Source organism: Schistocerca cancellata, chromosome 3, assembly GCF_023864275.1.
Source record: "Schistocerca cancellata isolate TAMUIC-IGC-003103 chromosome 3, iqSchCanc2.1, whole genome shotgun sequence".
NCBI lineage: Eukaryota > Metazoa > Arthropoda > Insecta > Orthoptera > Acrididae > Schistocerca > Schistocerca cancellata.
Window position 1 is genome coordinate 347,481,991 of NC_064628.1, and position 20,944 is coordinate 347,502,934.

Here is a 20,944-nt window from a genome sequence, read left to right on the forward strand (position 1 = left end):
TAATGAAAAAGAATTTTATCAGTTGCTACATTTTTGCTGTTCGTGCAGTAAAACTTCAGAATCACGCGTGTAGTTATAATATATTACTTCTTTTCTACTAAGTCATTCACAATATACTTTGTAGACAGTGTCCAGGCATACGATTGGATGTACTGGCAGTATTATATCGTTGTAGAACATAGAATTTAGGAGATATGATGTCACAGTCATTGAGATGCTTGAAAAACTGGCTTTTATTAAGACAGATTGCAAATTACCGAGGGTATTATCGTAGAATGTTTGGTAATGGGGGCACTTACACCACCAATATATCTTAACACCGAGTTTAAAACATTCTCTGAACTTCTTCTTGCGTACATGCTTATCGTCACAGGCCTTTACTAAGACATTAACTCATTTGTAAAGTACACAGATGTTTGAAACTGTTATACATGAGAACACCGTTCTTTGATTAATAAGGAGGGGGTACGTTGTTTAACATAAAGATGTTCATCATTTGACGTCCATTTGTGTTTTCTTTGTCTGTAGACGTTTATATTCTTTTACATGAGAGCAAAACTTGTAAACCTTCTGCTCTCTGGAGAGGAAGACAGTGCAGAGTACAATCCCCAAATAGTGAATATTTCCACGGCCGCGGCATCACCATGTTGGCTCCCGACAAAACAGCACAATGTAAAGTAACTATGAAGGCAATGTCTTACATCAATTAACCAAGGATAAAATTTACTGTCTGATGATATTGTGAGACAGTTGATTGCTGTACTCATGTTCAGAACATCTTGAATGACTATCGATACAACGTTCTTATTGACAGTACATATATAAAAGTATGTTCTACAGACATGATTACCATTTCGGCCCGTAGGTTCAAGGTCTACATTGATATCGCGGAGCAACGCCATCTACCGCTAAAATTGGCCTGCCGCTCTATTTATCACTATAAACTGAAGCTAAGTGATCAGTATGGCTTCAGCAGATTTGCAGGATGCCTCGCAGATGTACGCGCGAAAGGTACCGTCAAATCATTGAGTTTGAGAGAGCATTATTGGCATGAGAGAATGTGAAGCATCCATCTGGGAAGTTGCTGCTCATGTGGTGTTTACTGGATGGTTCACCGAAGGTCGTAGAACATGACGAAATGGGTCAGGTCGTACCATCCCCACCATCCCCCGAGGAGATCGACACCTCATTCGAATGGCATTGAAGGACAGATCGGCGTCCTCCTCGGTTATGGAGCAAGAGTGGAACAGTGTAACACTTCGTACACTATCAGTTCGTCGCCATTTATTATGGCATGGGTTACATGTGTGTCGCCCACTTCTCCCACTAACTTTGACGAATGTGCAGTAACGTGCTAAATGGCAGTCGTGTATGGAACAACGTCACTGGGAAAAGGAATGGCATCAGCTAGTGTTTTCGGACAAATGGAGGTTATGTCTGCTTGAAAATAATGGCCGAATTTTGGTTCACCGCAGACAGGGGTATCGGCATCACTGTGACTGCACAGGACATACAGTGCCAACTCCATATCTTATGGTGTGGGGTGTTAATGGGTACAACCACAAATCACAGTTGGTGCAAGTCGAAGGCACTGTGACCAGTGTGACTTACGTGAATGACATCCTGCAACCCGTAGCCACACCCTTTCTGTACAACACCCCAGAAGCCATTTTTCAGCAAGACGATGTATGAAGACATGTTGCTGCACGACCACGTGCCTTCTTGATGACACAGGATGTCAGTCTTTTGCTCATGACCGCAAGATCACCATACCTTTCGGCAATCTAAAATGTGAGGGAAATGCTGAAACGACAGATGTGACCCAGTGCCAACTACCACGGATGAACCTTGGAACCCGGTGAATGTAGCATGAACGGCTATACCATAGTACGCAATTCGCGCCTCATATGCGTCGAAGGCAATCATACAGGGAACAAGTTACAAGGGCCCATGGTGGGCCATGTACCTACTAGACAATATGACACATGCTGAACTGAGGTGACACAAAATCATTTCTGCAGCACATATCCATGTACTTGTCGTGTGGATATGAACATCCTATCTCTAGTCGTTCAAGGTGTTCTGCTTTTTCTAAACTTGAGTGTACATATAACAGCATGAATTTTCAGACGACAGTGAACTGTTTCATATTACAGAATACTGATTACCAGTAATTTCCAACAACAACTAGGTTATTATTGTTACCATATCACTGACCGCAATTTGCAGTAGGATTGTGCAGCATGTACTGTATTCGAACATTATGATTCACCTTGAAGAAAATGACTTATTGATACATAACCAACACAGATTCAGAAAATATCGTTCTTGTGCAACACAACTAGCTCTTTATTCCCATGAAGTAATGAGTGCTGTCGACAAGGGATCTCAGATCGATTCCATATTCCTAGATTTCCAGAAGGCTTTTCATACCGTTCCTCACAAACGACTATTAATCATATTGCGTGATTATGGAGTATCGTCTTAGTTGTGTGACTGGAATCGTTATTTCCTCTCATAGAGGTCACAGTTCGTAGTGATAGACGGTAAATCATCGAGTAGAACAGAAATGACATCTGGCGTTCCGAAAGGTAGTGTCACGGGCCCTCTGCTGTTCCAGATTTACAGAAATGATCTAGGTGATAATCTGAGCAGCCCCCTGAAATCGTTTGCACATGACGCTGTAATTTACCGTCTAGTAATTTCATCAGACGATCAATTCCAATTACAAATAATCTAGAGAGAATTTTTGTATGGTGTGGAAAGTGGCAATTGGCACTAAACAAAGAAAAGTGCGAGGTCATCCACATGGGTACATTTCTTTTAAATCCGATAAATTTGGGTATACGATAAATCACACAAATCTAAGGGCTGTTAATTCGACTAAATAGCTAGGAATTACAATTACGAGCACCTTAAATTGCAAAGACGACATAGATAATATTGTGGGGAAGGTGAATCAACGACTGCTCTTTGTTGGCAGAACACTTAGAAGATGCGACAAACCCACTAAACAGACAACCTACGTTACACTTGTCCGTCCTCTGCTGGAATGTTGCTTCGCGGTCTGGGGTCCTTACCAGGTAGGATTGGCGAAGGACATCGAAAAAGTGCAAAGAAGGGCAGCCCGTTCAGTATTACTGCGCAATAGGGGTGAGAGTGTCTCTGATATGATACGCGAGTTGGCGTGGCAGTCACTGAAACAAACGTGGTTTTCCTTGCGGCGAGATCAATTTACGAAATTTCCATCACCAACTTTCTCTTCCGAATGCGAATATTTTTTGTTTGCAACCACCTACGCAGGGAGAAATGATCATCATAATAAAATAAGAGAAATCAGATCTCGAACGGAAATATTTACGTGTTACCTTTTCCCACGCGCCATTCGAGAGTGGAATGCTAGAGAAGGAGTATGAAAATTGTTCGATGAACCCTCTGCCATGCACTTAAGTGTGAATTGCAGAGTAACCATGCAAATGTAGATGCAGATGTTATAGCAAATCCAAAACGATTATAAATTGAAAAGAAAAGCATCGGTAAAGTTGCTAAAAAATCGTGGCTATAGAAGCTAATTTCGTCACTGAATATGACTCGTTATTTAAACTTTGCTCTTCAAGCAAATAGACACTATTAGTCATTATTATGCTATGGAGATTACTGTTTGTCTGCTGTGTGTGCCGGCCGCGGTGGCCGTGCGGTTCTGGCGCTGCAGTCCGGAACCGCGGGACTGCTACGGTCGCAGGTTCGAATCCTGCCTCGGGCATGGGTGTGTGTGATGTCCTTAGGTTAGTTAGGTTTAAGTAGTTCTAAGTTCTAGGGGACTTATGACCTAAGATGTTGAGTCCCATAGTGCTCAGAGCCATTTGAACCATCTGCTGTGTGTCAGGTGACCAGCGTCACACACACATATAGAAAGATGAGTTACTGCATCATCACCGGTACCCAGTGCGAGACTAAGTGGCGCCTGGTGGAATTGCTGGCTCATCACTTAGGATGGAAAAGACATTCATGTGACAGAGATGAAACGGGAATCATTTTACGGAAAACACAGGCCGAACATGAAGAAATCCACTGACATAAGCTATTTGGATATGGTGCAGATTTTTATGGCGCAGCACATGGGAACGAGCGTGTTGGAACGGCGTATCTAATCAGTTGTTCGTGTGGTACTCTCGTCAGCATTTACAGAAACTGATCGAAACCACAGGTATGGGCCTATGGTTGGATGTCCATCACTGAACGTAGAGATCGAAAGCCTGTCCGTTCTGTAAAGGAGGATAGGTGCTGTTCTGTGACAGGTCTGACGACAGCGTATAATGCTGGTGTTTTAGAGCACACAGTTTAATGCAAACTGTTGAACATGGGGCTTGGCAACAGACGATCTTGTATGTCCCACTCTGACTGAATGATACAGTCAGTTACTACTGTCGTAGGCACGGCATCGTTGAGACTGGGCTTTGGATCAATGGAAACGTGTCATCTGGCAGGACTAATCACGTTCCATTTACATCATGTCGATAGCTGTACAGCCGTAACGAGTTAGTCGTGCTGTCTTGGGAGAACTGCGAAAGTTGCGAGCACTTTAACACCCCAACCTCTCTTCCCAGTAGTACTACCTATCGGCAGTTTTCTTAAATTTTCTTAAATGTAGCTCATTTTATAATTTTGTAAGTAAATTGAATAAAAGTAATGCATTATTGCCGAGTACTGCTGAAATAAAGCATAGTGATGAAAAACACTTCACGTAACACATTAAATGTATCATTGTAGTAAATAAATTACAAATTCCGTAAATATTCTGAAACAACTAAAAATAAATCAAAACCTATATCCTAATGTTTATTGCAGTTAATACACAAGGAAGCGAAGTTTAGCAACGGTGTCTCCTTCTGTCAATAAAAAATGCTGTATCCGTCAGTCTGTTTTCACCAATACTCGATCATAAGTAGTTTAGGATCTTCAGTTTATTAAACTGCTTTCACAACTGCGTCGCTGGCATTTTCGTAAATATCTTCAAAGTTATTACAACGTTTGGATAAGCATCTCCTAACCCCAGCTTAAAAAAAAAGGCTTGAAGATACCTAAATGGTAAGCGATTGGTCAGTTCTTACATCTGGAAACGGAAAGATGTGTTGTTAACTAGCTCCACAGCGTCGATATCACTGCTACATTTGGCACCCAAATCACCTGCACGTTTTTCAAAGGAAGATAGCTTTCATTTAAGCCGTTTCCCCACAGTAAATTAAAATTAGGTGAAATGGTGTGATCTAATCCACTTCACTTATTATTTTATGAAGTAATTTCACGCACTGTAGTCCACACAGTCACGCTCCAGAACTCAGCCTGCAGACATCGGCCAAAACCTGAAGTCTTAGGTCATGTAGCATATTTGCTTCAGCACCAGATGACCGACCATTGAGTACGGCAATAGTCTTTTCTTCATTACGCTAGCTGGACGAAATAGCACTATACAGGGTGGTCCATTTATAGCGACCGGTCCAAATATCTCACAAAATAAGCGCCAAACGAAAAAAACTGCAAAGAGCGAAACTTGTCTAGCTTGAAGGGGGAAACCAGATGGCGCTATGGTTGACCCGATAGATGGCGCTGCCATAGGTCAAACGGACATCAACTGCGTTTTTTTAAAATAGGAACCCCCATTTTTATTACATATTCTTGTAATAAGTAAAGAAATATGAATGTTTTAGTTGGACCACTTATTTCGCTTTGTGACAGATGGCGCAGTGATAGGCACAAACGTGTATGTACGTGGTATCACGTAATATTCCGCCAGTGCAGACGGTATTTACTTCGTGATACATTACCCGTGTTACAATGGAGCGTTTACCAACTGCGGAAAAGGTCGATATCTTATTGATCTGTGGCTGTTGTGATCAAATTGCCAAACGGACGTGTGCTATGTATGCTGCTCGGTATCCTGTACGACATCATTCATATGTCCGGACCGTTCGCCAGATAGTTACCTTATTTAAGGAAACAGTAAGTGTTCAGCCACGTGTGAAACATCAACCACGACCTGCAACAAATGATCATGCCCAAGTAGGTGTCATAGCTGCTGTCGCGGCTAATCCACACATCAGTAGCAGACAAACTGCGCGAGAATCGGGAATCCCATAAACGTCGGTGCTGAGAATGTTACATCAACTTCCATTGCACGCGTACCATATTGCATGGCGATGACTTTGAACGTCGTGTGCAGTTCTGCCACTGGGCACAAGAGAAATTACGGGACGATGACAGTTTTTTGGCACACGTTCTATTTAGCGACGAAGCGACATTCACCAACAGCGGTAACGTAAACCGGCATAACATGCACTATTCGGCAACGGGAAATCCACGATGGCTGCGACAAGTGGAACGTCAGCGACCTTGGCGGGTTAATGTATGGTGCGGCATTATGGGAGGAAGGATAATTGTCCCACATTTGATCGATGGCAATCTAAATGGTGCAATGTATGCTGCTTTCCTACGTAATGTTACTACCGATGTTACTACAAGATGTTTCACTGCATGACAGAATGGCAATGTACTTCCAACATGATGGATGTCCGACATATTGCTCGCGTGCGGTTGAAGCAGTATTGAATAGCATATTTCATGACAGGTGGATTCGAAGCACCATACCATGGCCCGCACCGCACGTTCACCAGATCTAACGTCCCCGGATTCCTTTCTGCGGGGAAAGTTGAAGGATATTTGCCATCGTGATCCACCGACAACGCCTCACAACATGCGTCAGCGAATTGTCAATGAATGTGCGAACTACTAGCTGTTGAGAGGAATGTCGTTACACGTATTGCCAAATTTCCAAATGCACAGAGGTTGACGGACATCATTTTCAGCATTTATTGAATTAATATGGAATTTACAGGTAATCATACTGTAACAGCATGCGTTCTCAGAAATGATAAGTTGACAAAGGTACATGTATCGCATTGGAACAACTGAAATAAAATGTTAAAACGTACATACGTTCTGTATTTTAATTTTAAAAAACCTATCTGATACCAACTGTTCGTCTAAAATTGTGAGTTATATGTTTGTGACTATTAAAGCCCCATCTGATACAAAGCGAAAAAAGTGGTCCAACTAAAACATTTATATTTCTTTACGTACTACACGAATATGTTATAAAAAATGGGGGTTCCTATTTAAAAAAGACGCAGTTGATATCCGTTTGACCTATGGCAGCGCCATCCAGCGGGCCAACCATAGCGCCATCTGGTTTCCCCTCAAGCTAGACAAGTTTCGTTCTTTGTAGTTTTTTCGTTTGACGCTTATTTCGTGAGATATTTGGCCCGCTCACCATCAGTGGACCACCCTGTAGAAATGCCACTGCGACAGTGTGCGTCTTTAGTGGCCGATCTAAAAAGCTTCTCCTTGTTGGACAAAGGACAGGAATACTAGTCGTAAGAGAATTCATGTGCCACTACTAATTAATTCTTAATCCCCATTTCTCGTTTCTGCGCCTGACCCCTTGGCAGGGTCCCCGTCTCGCCGCACCCTCGGTAAGGCCCTGAGTTGTTGCGCTCGGATACAGCATCACCCAGGCGAATGGCTGATCGAAACATTTGTCGGGCAACCGATGCAGACCAGTAGGGGATACGTTATGGGCGACACTGGAATACTTCATATATATTGTGTAATGGTAAGGCAGAGTTATCGAAACCAGAATTTACGCTGCAAGCCATTTCCTGGATCAGTTGTGGAATCGGAACTGCCGATTAAATGTGAAGAAATAGCTGAAAGGCAGGAATTTAAAGAGCTGGATGAACTGAAAGAAGAAGGGTGTTTTTGAGACTTTCATAGGGAGCTATAGGCAACGTTGGAATGAAAAAGAGAATTAAATTTGTTAGGAAGAGAATAGGTAGCTATGACGGATAAAATAGCGATGGCAGCAGAAGATCGTGTAGGGGCAAAAGTTAAAGCTTTGTAGCAATCCCTGAATAACACAGGAGTTATTGAGTTTACCTGCAGAAAGACGAAAATATAGAAGTGAAGCAAATGAATTACGTACAACGAAATGTAGACGTCTGAAAGTGAGGTTGACAGAAAATGGCTAAGAAGGTTAAATGCGAGGCTATAGAAACAGGCATTACTGAAAGTAAGAGAGCTGGTCCCCACTCGAAAACTGTCAGGGACTTAAGGCAACAGAGAGGCAGTTGTATGAATATAAAGAGCTCAGATGGCATGCCAGGGTTAAGAAAAGAAGGAGAATCTCGAGGGTGAAAGGAATATACTGGTGTGCAGAACTTACTAACGAAAACAGCTTTCGACTGAAGTGGTACTGCCACGTAACATAGTTCGATGAAACTTGAACCATACACAGAAAGAACTGCTACAGTATAGTAAAGAAGGTGACTGAAGGGAATACGGAAATGATGCATAACAGAGTGCATGCTCTTTAATATTTTCCTATGCGGGCCACTAGTTTGGTGAGGAGTTCTTGTATGGGGGCGTTCCATTTCTGCACCTGCACCCTTTGACAACTACTGGATGGTCTTTGGTGCGTGTTGACGTAGTGCAACAGGTCTCCCCAACGTGCTAGAAAGAAGGAATTTGAGTTGTGGGAAGTGACAGGCCAGTCTACTGGCCGGTTATTCTCGCGTTCTAAGTACTCTTCCATCAACGCAGTTTGACCCGGTCGCGCACTGTCATCCATAAAAATGAAGCAAGGGCAGAATGCGCCGCAGCAAAGATGCACATGGGTAAGGCGTATAGTGTCATAATAACATTGACCGGGAAGTGCACCGTGTTCAAAAATCTGGAGTTCAGTACGTCCATGCAACATTATACTTTCCAAGACCTGCGTTGCCAAAATAGTCATATTCGACGATGTTCATGCGTGCATTACGTGTTCCCACCTCTCGCCATATTTGGTTGTGTAATGAATCCAGGAACATTGCCGAACATGATCGTTTTGATGATCCAGACGTTGGGAGGCATAATGTTGCATGGACATTGTTGTTGTTGTGGTCTTCAATCGTGAGACTGGTATGATGCAGCTCTCCATGCTACTCTATCCTGTGCAAGGTTCTTCATCTCCCAGTACCTACTGCAACCTACATCATTCTGAATCTGCTTAGTGTATTCATCTCTGGGTCTCCCTCTCCGATTTTACCCTCCACGCTGCCCTCCAATACTAAATTGGTGATCAATTGATGCCTCAGAACATGTCCTACCAACCGATCCTTTCTTCGTCAATTCTTGTAGTCAAGTTGGGCCACAAACTCCTCTTCTTCGCAGTTCTGTTCAATACCTCCTGATTAGTTATGTGATCTACCCATCTAATCTCCAGCATTCTTCTGTAGCACCACATTTCGAAAGCTTATATTCTATTCTTGTCCAAACTATTTATCGTCCATGTTTCACTTCCAAACATGGCTACACTCCATACAAATTCTTTCAGAAACGGCTTCCTGACACGTAAGTCAACACTCGGTGTTAACAATTTTCTCTTCTTCAGAAATGCTTTCCTTGCCATTGCTAGTCTATACATTATATCCACTCTACTCCGAACTTCATCAGGTATTTTGTTCCGCAAACAACAAAACTCGTCTACTACTTTCAGTGCCTCATTTCCTAATCTAATTCTCTCAGCATCACCCGAGTTAACTCGACTACATTCCATTATCCTCGTTTTGCTTTTGTTGATGTTCATCTTATACCCTCCTTTCAAGAAACTGTCCATTCCATTCAATGCTCTTGCAGGTCCTTCTCTGTCTATGACAGAGTTACAGTGTCATCGGCGAACCTGAAAGTTTTTATTTATTCTCCATGGATTTTAATTCCTTCTCCGCATTTATCTTTTGTTTCCTATACTGTTTGCTGAATATACAGATCGAATAACATCAGGGACAGGCTATAATCCTGTCTCACTCCCTTCCCAACCACTGCTTCCCTTTCATACCCCTCGACTCTTATAACTGCTATCTGGATTCCGTACAAATTATAATTAGTCTTTCGCTCCTTGTATTTTACCCCTGACACCTTCAGAATTTGAAAGGGAGTATTCCAGACAACATTTTCAAAAGCTTTCTCTAAGTCTACAAATGCTACAAACGTAGGATTACCTTTCCTGAATCTATTTTCTAAGATAAGTCGTAGGGTTAGTCTTGCCTCACGTATTCCTACATTTCTACGGAATCCAAACCGATATTCGCCGAGGTCAGCTTCTATAATTTTTTCCATTCTTCTGTAAGAATTCGCGTTAGTATTTTGCAGCTGTGACTTATTAAACTGATACTTCGCTAATTTTCACATCTGTCAACATCTGCTTTCTTTGGGATAGGAATTAATATATTCTTCTTGAAGTCGGAGGGTATTTTGCCAGTCTCATACATCTTGAAACTTCCTGGCAGATTAAAACTGTGTGCCCGACCGAGACTCGAACTCTGGACCTTTGCCTTTCGCGGGCAAGTGCTCTACCAACTGAGCTACCGAAGCACGAACCTGGTTCGCAGGAGAGCTTCTGTAAAGTTTGGAAGGTAGGAGACGAGGTACTGGCAGAAGTAAAGCTGTGAGTACCGGGCGTGAGTCGTGCTTCGGTAGCTCAGTTGGTAGAGCACTTGCCCGCGAAAGGCAAAGGTCCCGAGTTCGAGTCTCGGTCGGGCACACAGTTTTAATCTGCCAGGAAGTTTCATATCAGCGCACACTCCGCTGCAGAGTGAAAATCTCATTCTGGACTCATACATCTTGCTCAACAGATGGTAGAGTTTTGTGAGTAGTGGCTCTCACAAGGCTGTTAGTAGTTCTAATAGAATGTTGTCTACTCACGGGCCTTCTTTCGACTTAGGTCTTTCAGTGCTCTATCAAATTCTTCACACAGTATCATATCTCACATTTCATCTTCATCTACATCCTCTTCCAATTCCATAATATTGTCCTCAAGTACATAGCCCTTGTATACACCCTCTATATACTCCTTCCACCTTTCTGCTTTCCCTTCTTTGCTTATAACTGGGTTTCCTTCTGAGCTCTTGATATTCATACAAGTGGTTCTCTTTTCTCCAAAGGTCTCTTTAATTTTCCTGTAGGCAGTATCTATCTTACCCCTAGTGAGATAAGCCTCTACATCCTTACATTTTTCCTCTAGCCATCCCTGCTTAGCATGGACATACTTACCTCAAATCTTTGAACATGGTGCACCATCTGGTGAATGTTATTATGACACTGTACTCCTTCCCACTTTGCGCCTTTGAGGGGTGCGCTCGGACCTGAGTTTAACTTTATGGATGACAACGCACGACAGCAGCGAAATGTGCAGGTGGAGGAGCTCTTCAAACGAAAGGATATTCGTCAATCTGAGTGTCCTGCCCTCCTCCCATCGAGCACCTGTGTAATACGTTAGGGGACGTATTCTAGCACGTGCTCATACATCAACGACCATCCAAGTTTTGTCAACCACGTTGGTGCGTGAATGGGACGCCTTACGGCAAGAACTACTCTCCAATTTTTTGGCCTGCATACGAATACGTTGCAGAGCACTTACTGCCGTCAGGGTTATCACACACATAATTTAGTATTAAGAACTACATTCCGCCATGTGTAATGTTAACAGGACCATGATGAAGTGAGGTGATTACACTGGAATTATTGTACTTGAATAAACGTGTCATTTTTGTCCCTGTTATTGCGTATTCCTTTCCGTTACCTTCTGTAATATACTTTCGCAGGTTTGTCTACGTGTGGTCCAAGTTACATCGAGCTGTGTTACTTGGTAGCGACACATCATGCGAACGCTTCTTTCGTCCTCAATTTTTCACACCAGTTTATATAGAGACTCCACATAAGCGACAAAATCTTAAAAAAATATTATAGAAACCGAAGAGGATGCAGATGAAGATAAGATGCGAGATATGATAACCTGAGAAGAATTTGACAGAGCACTGGAGGACCCAAGTGGAAACAACGTCCCTAGTGTAGGTGAGATACCCTTAGAATCACTGAGCTATCTGGGAGAGCCAGCCATGATTAAATATTCCACCTCCTGCGCCAGGTGTGTAAGAGAAGGGAAACACAGTCAGACTTAAAGAAGAATGTAAATTTTCCAATTCCAAAGAAGGCAGATGCTGAGAGCTGTGGATACTACTGAACATTTAGTTTAGTAAGCCATGGTTGCAAATTACTGTCACGAATTCTCACAGAAGAATAGAAAAGATAGTAGACGGTGACCTCGGTGAAGCAAAATTTGAATTCCAGAGAAATGAAGAAACACATGAGGCAGTATTGACTTACGTCGTATCTTAGAAGTTAGGATGAAGAAAGTTGATTTATCATTTTTAGATTTAGAGAATGGTTTTGACTGTGTTCACTGGACCACGCTGTTTGAGATTTTGGAATTAGCGCAGATAAAATATAGGGAGCGAATAAATTTTTATAACCAGTACAAATACATGAAAGGGAAATAATGATAGGTGATAAGAGAATGGCCTATCCCTGAAGTTATTCAGTATCTACGTTGGGCAAGCAGTAAAGGAAACCTAGGACACATTTGGAAACCTATTTAAAGTGCAGGAGGAAGAAACTGCAACAGTGTAGTTAGTCCAGAAACGATGAAGGACTCGGAAGAGAAGCTGAGCGGAATAGATTATAATAACAACATCAACAGAAACAAATCAGTAGTAATGGAATAAGCACTCCGTCTTCAGGCCACAAGTGGCCTACCTGGGCCATCCGAACGCCGTGTCATCCTCAGTAGAGGATGCGGATAGGAGGAGCATGGGGTCAGAACTCCGCTCTCCCAGTCGTTATGATGGTACTCTTGACCGACGACTTCGTTCGAGTAGCTCTTCAATTGGCATCACGAGGCTCAGTGCACCCCGAAAAATGGCAACAGCGCATGGTGGCCTGGATGGTCACCCATCCAAGCGCCGACCGCGCCCGACAGCGCTTAACTTCGGTGATCGCACGGGAACCGGTGTATGCACTGCGGCAAGGCCGTTGCCAGTAATAGACAAGAGAATTAAATCGGATCATACAGCGGGAATTAGGTTAGGAAATTACACACTAAGAATAGTAAATCAGTTTTGCTATAACCGACGATGGGCGAGAAAGAGAAGATGTAAAATGCAGACTGGCAATGGCAAGAAAAGCATAGAGATGTTTATTGAAGGCTGATGCCAGTTTAAGTGCTAGGAAGTCTTTTCTGGACGTATTTATACGGTGTGTAGCCTGATATGTTAGTCAAATATGGACGCCAAGCAGTTCAGACAAGAAGTGAATAACAACTTTTGATATAGTATGCCTGCATGTCTATCAACTGTAATTCTACAAATAGGCTGAGAACGCCGAATTTTCGTAGAGCACTGCGTGCTACATGGCACCACAACTACTGATCCGAAGTTCTCGAAGCTAGCTTACCTCCCGGAAACTAAAAGAAGCCTTCTACAATATTGCAAACAATCTCAAACTGTCGCTAAGTCTGTATGACTTGCGAAATTATTCTCACGGAAATAATTATAGTGCTGAAAACACGAGATTATAATCACTTATCTTTACTGCAAAATGTGTACGTACACAGCGAACATACGTTTTTCAAAGACAAGTTTTATAACAATACACGTTCGTGCTCAATTTGATAAGGAGACGACGTATAATAAATGCAAAAGGTTTTTAATCCCTTCAAAATGAATGAAACCGAAGAAATACAATTTGTTTACAGCACACATCATGATTAAAATCACACAATCAACGAGGTACGCATAGCATGATAAGGCGAAGTCTTGGTCGGCAAACTACTCGTAAAACTAACGATAATGTGAGGCAATAACATAACAAAACCGTTAAAGTTACACAGAAGTTTGTTTTTATTTAAATGGCGACGAGATTCGGACTTTAGTCTATTATCAAGCCGTACACGTAAGTGTGTACGCTGGCCACAATACTTGTATGAATGGTCAAGTGGCTAATTCAAACGATGTTCTGTTAGACTTTGGGCGTGTTCTTGCTGTCCAACTGTATCTCTAAATGTGGCATGCAGAACTTCGTGAGAGTATTTTACATAACGGTTTTAGGCAATCTTTACAGATATTGTGAAGCAAAAATAATCTCTTAGCAAATCAAAGGAGCAAGTTTGAAATCTTCTTCTTTTTCTAATGCCTCTTTACGCCACCGGCCTAGGATCAGCACGTTTATTAACTGATTTAGCATTGTTGTTTTAAGGGGCGGCCGGATGCCCTCCTGTCACCACACAGTTTCCGCCCGGGACGGAATATGCATACCCAAATTGTCTGCGTGTAGTGTTGTTCATCTGAATGTGGGTAAAGTATTTTGAAATGTTTGCGAATCGTATAACTGAGGCGGGACTTGAGTACCAGACCGGTATACCCCTAGTGGGGTGTGCGAAACCGTCTAAAAACCACATCATGTCTGACCAGCACATCCTGCCGGCGGGTTGGATCCAGGCCTAGAGTACCTCTTCGACCAGGAAGTGGCGCTTCAACACGCACGGTTATCCGAGAAGAACATGTGAAGAAAGCTAGTGGCCCCAGTCTCATCGTACAAAATGTCTTATCGTAGTATTAGGATTTAAAATTTTTTTTACGTAAGCATTTAAACATACAAAGCCACAGGCAGACAGACATGCACAGACATAAAGGCAAAGAAATCCACAGTTGTTCGGTCTGCACCAGGTACCTCATTACGTTGGCAACACTTACGTACACAAGTAAGGAAAGAGGGACCAAGTGAGCATAAAATTACTAGAGGAATCACTTGCAGTTCTCATAAGAAATATCTTTAGTTAACGTCGGACCAGTCGTGGTGCTCCACAGAGGTTAGCTTACGAAACAGCAAAACTACAGAACAAAAAGTTCGTGACTTGAAAACGTGTGTATGTTTTATAAATAAGGTGACAGTGCGGCCTTTAAATTCTAACCAGACTAGAGATTACGCCATTTTCGGCTGTCAAAACGCCTGACTGTAAGTAGTCATTCATTTACAGTACCTAAAATTATAACATGTGCTGTTTTCTAATAGTAGACGTTACACTAACCTGTATTATCCTGATTAAATCCACTGAAGATGCTTTAACGTAAAAGACAAAACGAGCCTGAAAATAAATAAAACAGATTGAAGCAAGTAAAGTACGTTTGAATTTAAAAAAGGAATATGTCGAATGTGTTTTTCAAACTTTCGTAAATAGCAAATGATTGTATGTCAGTGTTCTATTACTTCCACCCCTTTAAAAATACTGCACAATCACGTGCAGTTAATTCTATAGAGCTATTATCTACGATTAAAACCTGATGAGGGTCGATACTATCCCGCTCTCTCCCCTCCTCCCACCTCCCTGAAAACAAACCGTGCGATGGGTCACCAGACAGCACGGGTGCCGTAGCGTGTGTTATCTTTGCCGTATGGGTAAATCAGCTCTGATCTCCATAAACACCAGTCACCACAATGTCACAAAGATTCATGTGTGTAGAGGAGGTGCCTCCACCTGCAGAATGTGCGTCCACCGCTATCAGGCGCCCCTGGCTGCTTTCAGCCGCAGTTACGCCCCGGGCTGAGTTCCGCTCCAGGCTGAGGCTGATTATGACGTCAACGTAGCACCGCCGGAGTTGGACGGTGTTGGATATGCGGGGGCACATCTGCCTCGCACAGGAGCGGCTGTCTCTGAGGGTGCTCCACTCGTATGAAGCTGGAGAAGGCAAGAAGGCAGGCCGAATGTGAAGTTCGATTTACCTACTGACTACTACGCTGCACAGTTTCCAACTGCTTTTGTAATGCAGGAAACATTTTAAAACTTCTTTTATTCGTACGAAAATTAGAAATACGTTGATGAGTGGTGATTTCATGAAGGTTGCCAACGTTGTGAAAATCTTGCAGTAAACTGATTACCTCGTATTCATGCAATGTTAAAATATATACAAATCTATTATTGTAATAACAAAAGTGTTCCTTGCGTGTTCCGTGAGACTGTAGCAGTAACTCCACCACAGATCTTCGGTCGTTTCCTTTGGTTAAGACGTCGTGAAATAAATATCTAATACACTGAGCCCTCCCTGCTCCTGCAGAATGCATTAATAAATTATGACACAGCAGATTAGAAGTAACCAGAACAAGTGCCCTAACGTATCAAAAACTTTGTGATAGCTCACCCCTGGGGACAAGAGGAAATGAAACTTGAAACGAAAGAAAGTAACATAACTGTAAGTGACTTACATTACGGCGAAGGTCTGTTAATTGTCAGTACTTTTCGCACTCTTCCACCCAACGTTTCACACATACTCGCTCAATAATGTACCTCTATACAGTACTTTTATATAGTGTTTTCCTTACATCCTACCGAAATAAAAGGAATCGCAGTTTGATTCTTAATCGTTCTGGTTGTGTCACACAGTATAGTTTTTCTTGCCCTGTGATATAATACGGAGACGAAATTCTACTATGCAGTAATTTGAATGTTTATTCGACGAAAAAAATTGAAATCTTTAATACGTTTATTAATAGTAAGGTCTGTAGGAGCGTGGTCACAACCTTTCCCCGTATGAACTAAATGAAAACAGGGACATCCACTGTTATGTGTGCTGTTTAAATGCCTCCTGGAGTTCGTCATCAGAAAGAGCAAACTTGAAGAATGTGTTATGACAAACGAGAGCAAACAAGATCTTGAGGATGGTTCAAATGACCCTGATCACTATGGGACTCAACTGCTGAGGTCATAAGTCCCCTAGAACTTAGAGCTACTTAAACCTAACTAACCTAAGGACATCGCACACATCCATGCCCGAGGCAGGATTCGAACCTTCAACCGTAGCGGTCGCGCGGTTCCAGACTGTGGCGCCTAGAACAGCTCGGCCACTACGGCCGGCTCTTGAGGATGTCTGCAAAACGGTCACCATAGGAGCAAGTAAAGCAGGACTAGTCATCAATGATCAAAAAGTAGAACATATGCAAGTAGGTACTGCTATATATGCAGAAGAGGACTTCAGATTTGAAGAATACAAGTACAAGTAGTTTGATCACTAGATTTACAAGGGTAGTGGTGCAGTTATTGAAATGATATGTCCATTCATGTAAATTAAAGAATTTCTACTGGCTCCAGATGTCTATATGCCCTCAGAGATGGCCAGAACGTCATAATCTTATTATTTTCCATGAGGAGCATTATAGTGAAGCAACGTTGTTGGTTTGGCCACCGAATTCGCTACATCTGAAACCAATAGCATGCTATAGGACCCCGGTCGGCGCCCACAACCACCAGCCTGTAATTTACGAGAACAGTGTTATCTGTGCGTAGAAATGTTTTCCTCATAGTTTCGGAAATCTACTGAAGAACTACTGAATCCGTGTAAGGCAATCGTACTGCTACACTGCATTCCAGATGTGGAGCAACACCCTACAAATCAGGTGGTCACAATGTTTCGGTTCGTCAGTGTACACCCATCTCAATTCTAAGGCCACATCACATACTGTAATCATGAAGAAAAATGCTGTTATATGCCCCATTGTGCCCAACGGTTCAGAAATATGGAAATTGGAGAGAAAATGCAAAGGTTTCTAACATCTGAAAGAAAGGAGCTGAAGAAACTAGGGTCCAATAAGAGACAGAGATAGTAGGATGGCAACAAAGAATAACGACGTTTATGAGATCATGAACCAGCCCCAGGTGTTACAGTACCAAAAGAGCAGACGATTCCAATGGGCAGGTCATGTACACCTTATGCCAGAGACACGACATGTTAAGCAAGCTTTATTACCCACAATTAAAAAAAAGATCTGCGGTTACAAGAACCAGATGACAGATGATCTAAACAAAGATGGGAAAGCTTTTAATATAGTCAATTGGAAAGAAATTAAAACGAACAGAATGCAGTGGAGATTGACTGGTGACGCATCGTATGGTCTACTGGACCAGTGACTGCTTGTTAAGTAAGTAAGAACGATTCATTAAAATTATATCGTCATAAATAGGAAAAATGAGCAGTAACGAACCGGAAACCTGACCACTTAATTAGTAGGGTATCGACCCACCCCCCTCCTTGGAAACGCAACATGGATCGATAGTTCTTTAGTACGTGTCATAACTATGAGACACCAGATATCTGAGCACACGTAACACAGTTCTCGTAAATAATGGCAATTGTGGGAGCCGATCTGGAGCCTTATAGCGTACCCTCGGTTTAAGATGTGGTGAATTTGGTGGGCAAGACATCAACGTTAGTTTACGACAACGCTCCTCAAAGAAACTGTGATACGATTCTTACGTTGTGACGGGATCAGCTATGCTGCGGGAAAACGCTGTCGGCGTCGAGGAAACCATAAAGAATGCACGGGTGCAGATGGTCCACAGTAATGTTCACGTAGTTTTCAGGTATTATCGTGCCTTCATGAACTACCGTAGATACCATGGAAACTCAGGTGAATGCACCCCATAGGGTAATATTTCCCCATTGGCCTGTGTTCATGCCACGCTGCACGATTCGAGCACCCGTTTGCCTCGATGATGAAATATCCACTCACGACGATCAACCTGGTGTGATAAGAAATTTGATTCACCCGATTAGGCGACACATTTTCATTGGACCACTGCCCTGTCTCGATAATTCCGTACCTATTGCAGTTGTAAAAGACAATGTCGTTGGGTTCATATGGGAACATGTAGACGGCGTCTGCGGTAGAGCCCAATGTTCAAACGTGTGTGGAGAATGATGTGTTCCGGAAGACTTACGCTGGAACTAGCAGTGAACTCAGTTGTCAGGCAACCACTGAGAGGCCTATTCCCATTTACAGACCGGTAAGCACTTTCGTGGATCGACTAGTTGTGATTTCAATCACTTTCCACAGATCCTAACGACACTAAAACGAGAACAGCCTACCATTTTTACTACGTCCGAAGTGATGGTTCCACGATGCCGTTCCGTAACAGTCTGCCCTTTTTCGAAGCCGCTGAAGCCAGTGGATTTCCATTTGTGGCCCGTATCGTTGCCAGAATGCTTCCCCATCCGTCTCTGCTTCGCTTATATGCCTTCCTAATTGTGTCGCGTGTAAGCAGAATCATTTGTCAGCGTTCAGTTTCGGAGTGGGCAGTGGTTATTATGTCTGAGCTCACAGTGTACATCACGAACTGATGTAACAAGAAGGCAGCTAGATCAGAATGATCAATAAATGTCTCGAAGAAGTTGGATTATTTTGACTCCACGTATTTAATCTTCATTTATCCATGAAGTTTCCCTATCTAAGGTCCGCAACGTCTAATGATAAAAGCGGCTGACATGGAGAAACCCATTAGCCTTTCTCTTAGGATCTACTTAATTTATACACTGGCCAATAAATATGTAACACCCTCAAGGGCAAGGTATTTTATTGAAAAGTAAGGTGATAGTACATCACTGTAGGAGTACATGATAAGAAATTCAGACGAAATGAAACACACATGTGACCATAAATGAAGCCCAGTCAGGGGTATCGACGCACAGTGCACCTCTCAAAAAAATGGTTCAAATGGCTCTAAGCACTACGGGACTTAACATCTGAGGTCATCAGTCCCCTAGAACTTAGAACTACTTAAACTTAACTAACCTAAGGACATCACACACGTCCATGCCCGAGGCAGGATTGGAGCCTGAGACCGTAGCGGTCGTGCGGTTCCAGACTGAAGCGCCTAGAACTGCTCGGCCACAGCGGCCGGCAGTGTAATTCTCTCTGGCTGCCGTGCAGGCGTGTATTCTCGTACGCAAACGACGATAAGCGTGCAGAATGACATCTGGTGATAGATTGTTTTAAAGTCTTGCGAATTTTCTTGCAACTTATCAATGATTCTTGGCCCTGGAGAACAAGTAAGTTCCAGCTTCATCATATCTCATACGTGTTCAGTTGTGGAGATATCTGGTGATCTTGCCGTCCAGGGCAGTTGTTGCACATTACGAACAGCACGTTTCATTGCAGCAGCCGTAAATCAATGTGCATTGTCCTGCTGAAAAAACACATCACCTTCTTGTCGAAGAAATGGTTGGGGACAGGCTGTACAATGTAGCGAGCACTAGTTGTTTTGCCTTGCAGAAACATGTGACCCAGTGTTGTAATTGATGACCCCCCTACACCATAAAGCCCGGTGTCGCGCGCAAATGAACTCTAAACTAGTCACCTCGCCAGGTGTACCACATACAAGTTTTCGTCCATCACTCGCATACAGAAGGAAACTGCTCTCTTCACTGAAGACAACAGTGTGCCATTCTACTCTCCTGTCAACACGTGCACTACCCAACAGCAATGGCTATGTCATGGTGTCACTGGTAGCCTGACCAGAGGCACAGGTAAACCTACTCCTGCTGCAAGCAGACGGTTCCCAGTCGCCCATGGTGACACAGAAGGTGCAAAATGTGCCAGCATTTCGTCCCTAGATGATGTTCGGCCGGTCACCGCTGCTCACACAGTTCGTCGATATTGGCAAACCTCTGTATTATGCGGGCTCCAGAATTTCGTCTAGGGGTGTGGGAGTTTTCCACGGCCCACAGTTGAAAGCAGCGACACACCACCGATACATTTAGCCCAACACGGGCAGCACTCTGTTGACACGTCCATCCAGCTCCCTGCCGGTGCACACTGTGGTCCCTTTCAAATCGCTGAAGCCAAGTGCAACTTTAGCTCTTTACTCCCCCCAAGGTAGAGCAAAATACTTCCGCCATTCATTTAAATACGAGTGTACCTCCAAGAAACTTATATCTGTACGTAACTGAACACTAGAATTCTTGCTGCTGCTGCTGCTAATAATAATAATAAATACATCCATACTGAACTCAACACACTCAAGGGAGACAAAGCTGCAAACGACGTGGTTTCTTTGTAGCAAATTCTTCAGTCACATCTTCACAGTCTACGTGCTGTGTTATAACAGAATTCGTGGAGAGGACGGCAACATTGTTCACTTGATACTGCGACGTGGATGATCGCAGATAAGTCTTGAGTCATTTGAAAA

At 43.0% G+C, this 20,944-nt stretch overlaps 1 pseudogene; it reads right to left on the reverse strand.

Moving 5' to 3' along the window:
• Positions 1-12,850: 12,850 nt before the first annotated feature.
• On the reverse strand, positions 12,851-12,968 carry LOC126177611 (5S ribosomal RNA; annotated as a pseudogene).
• Between the last annotated feature and the right edge of the window lie 7,976 nt (positions 12,969-20,944).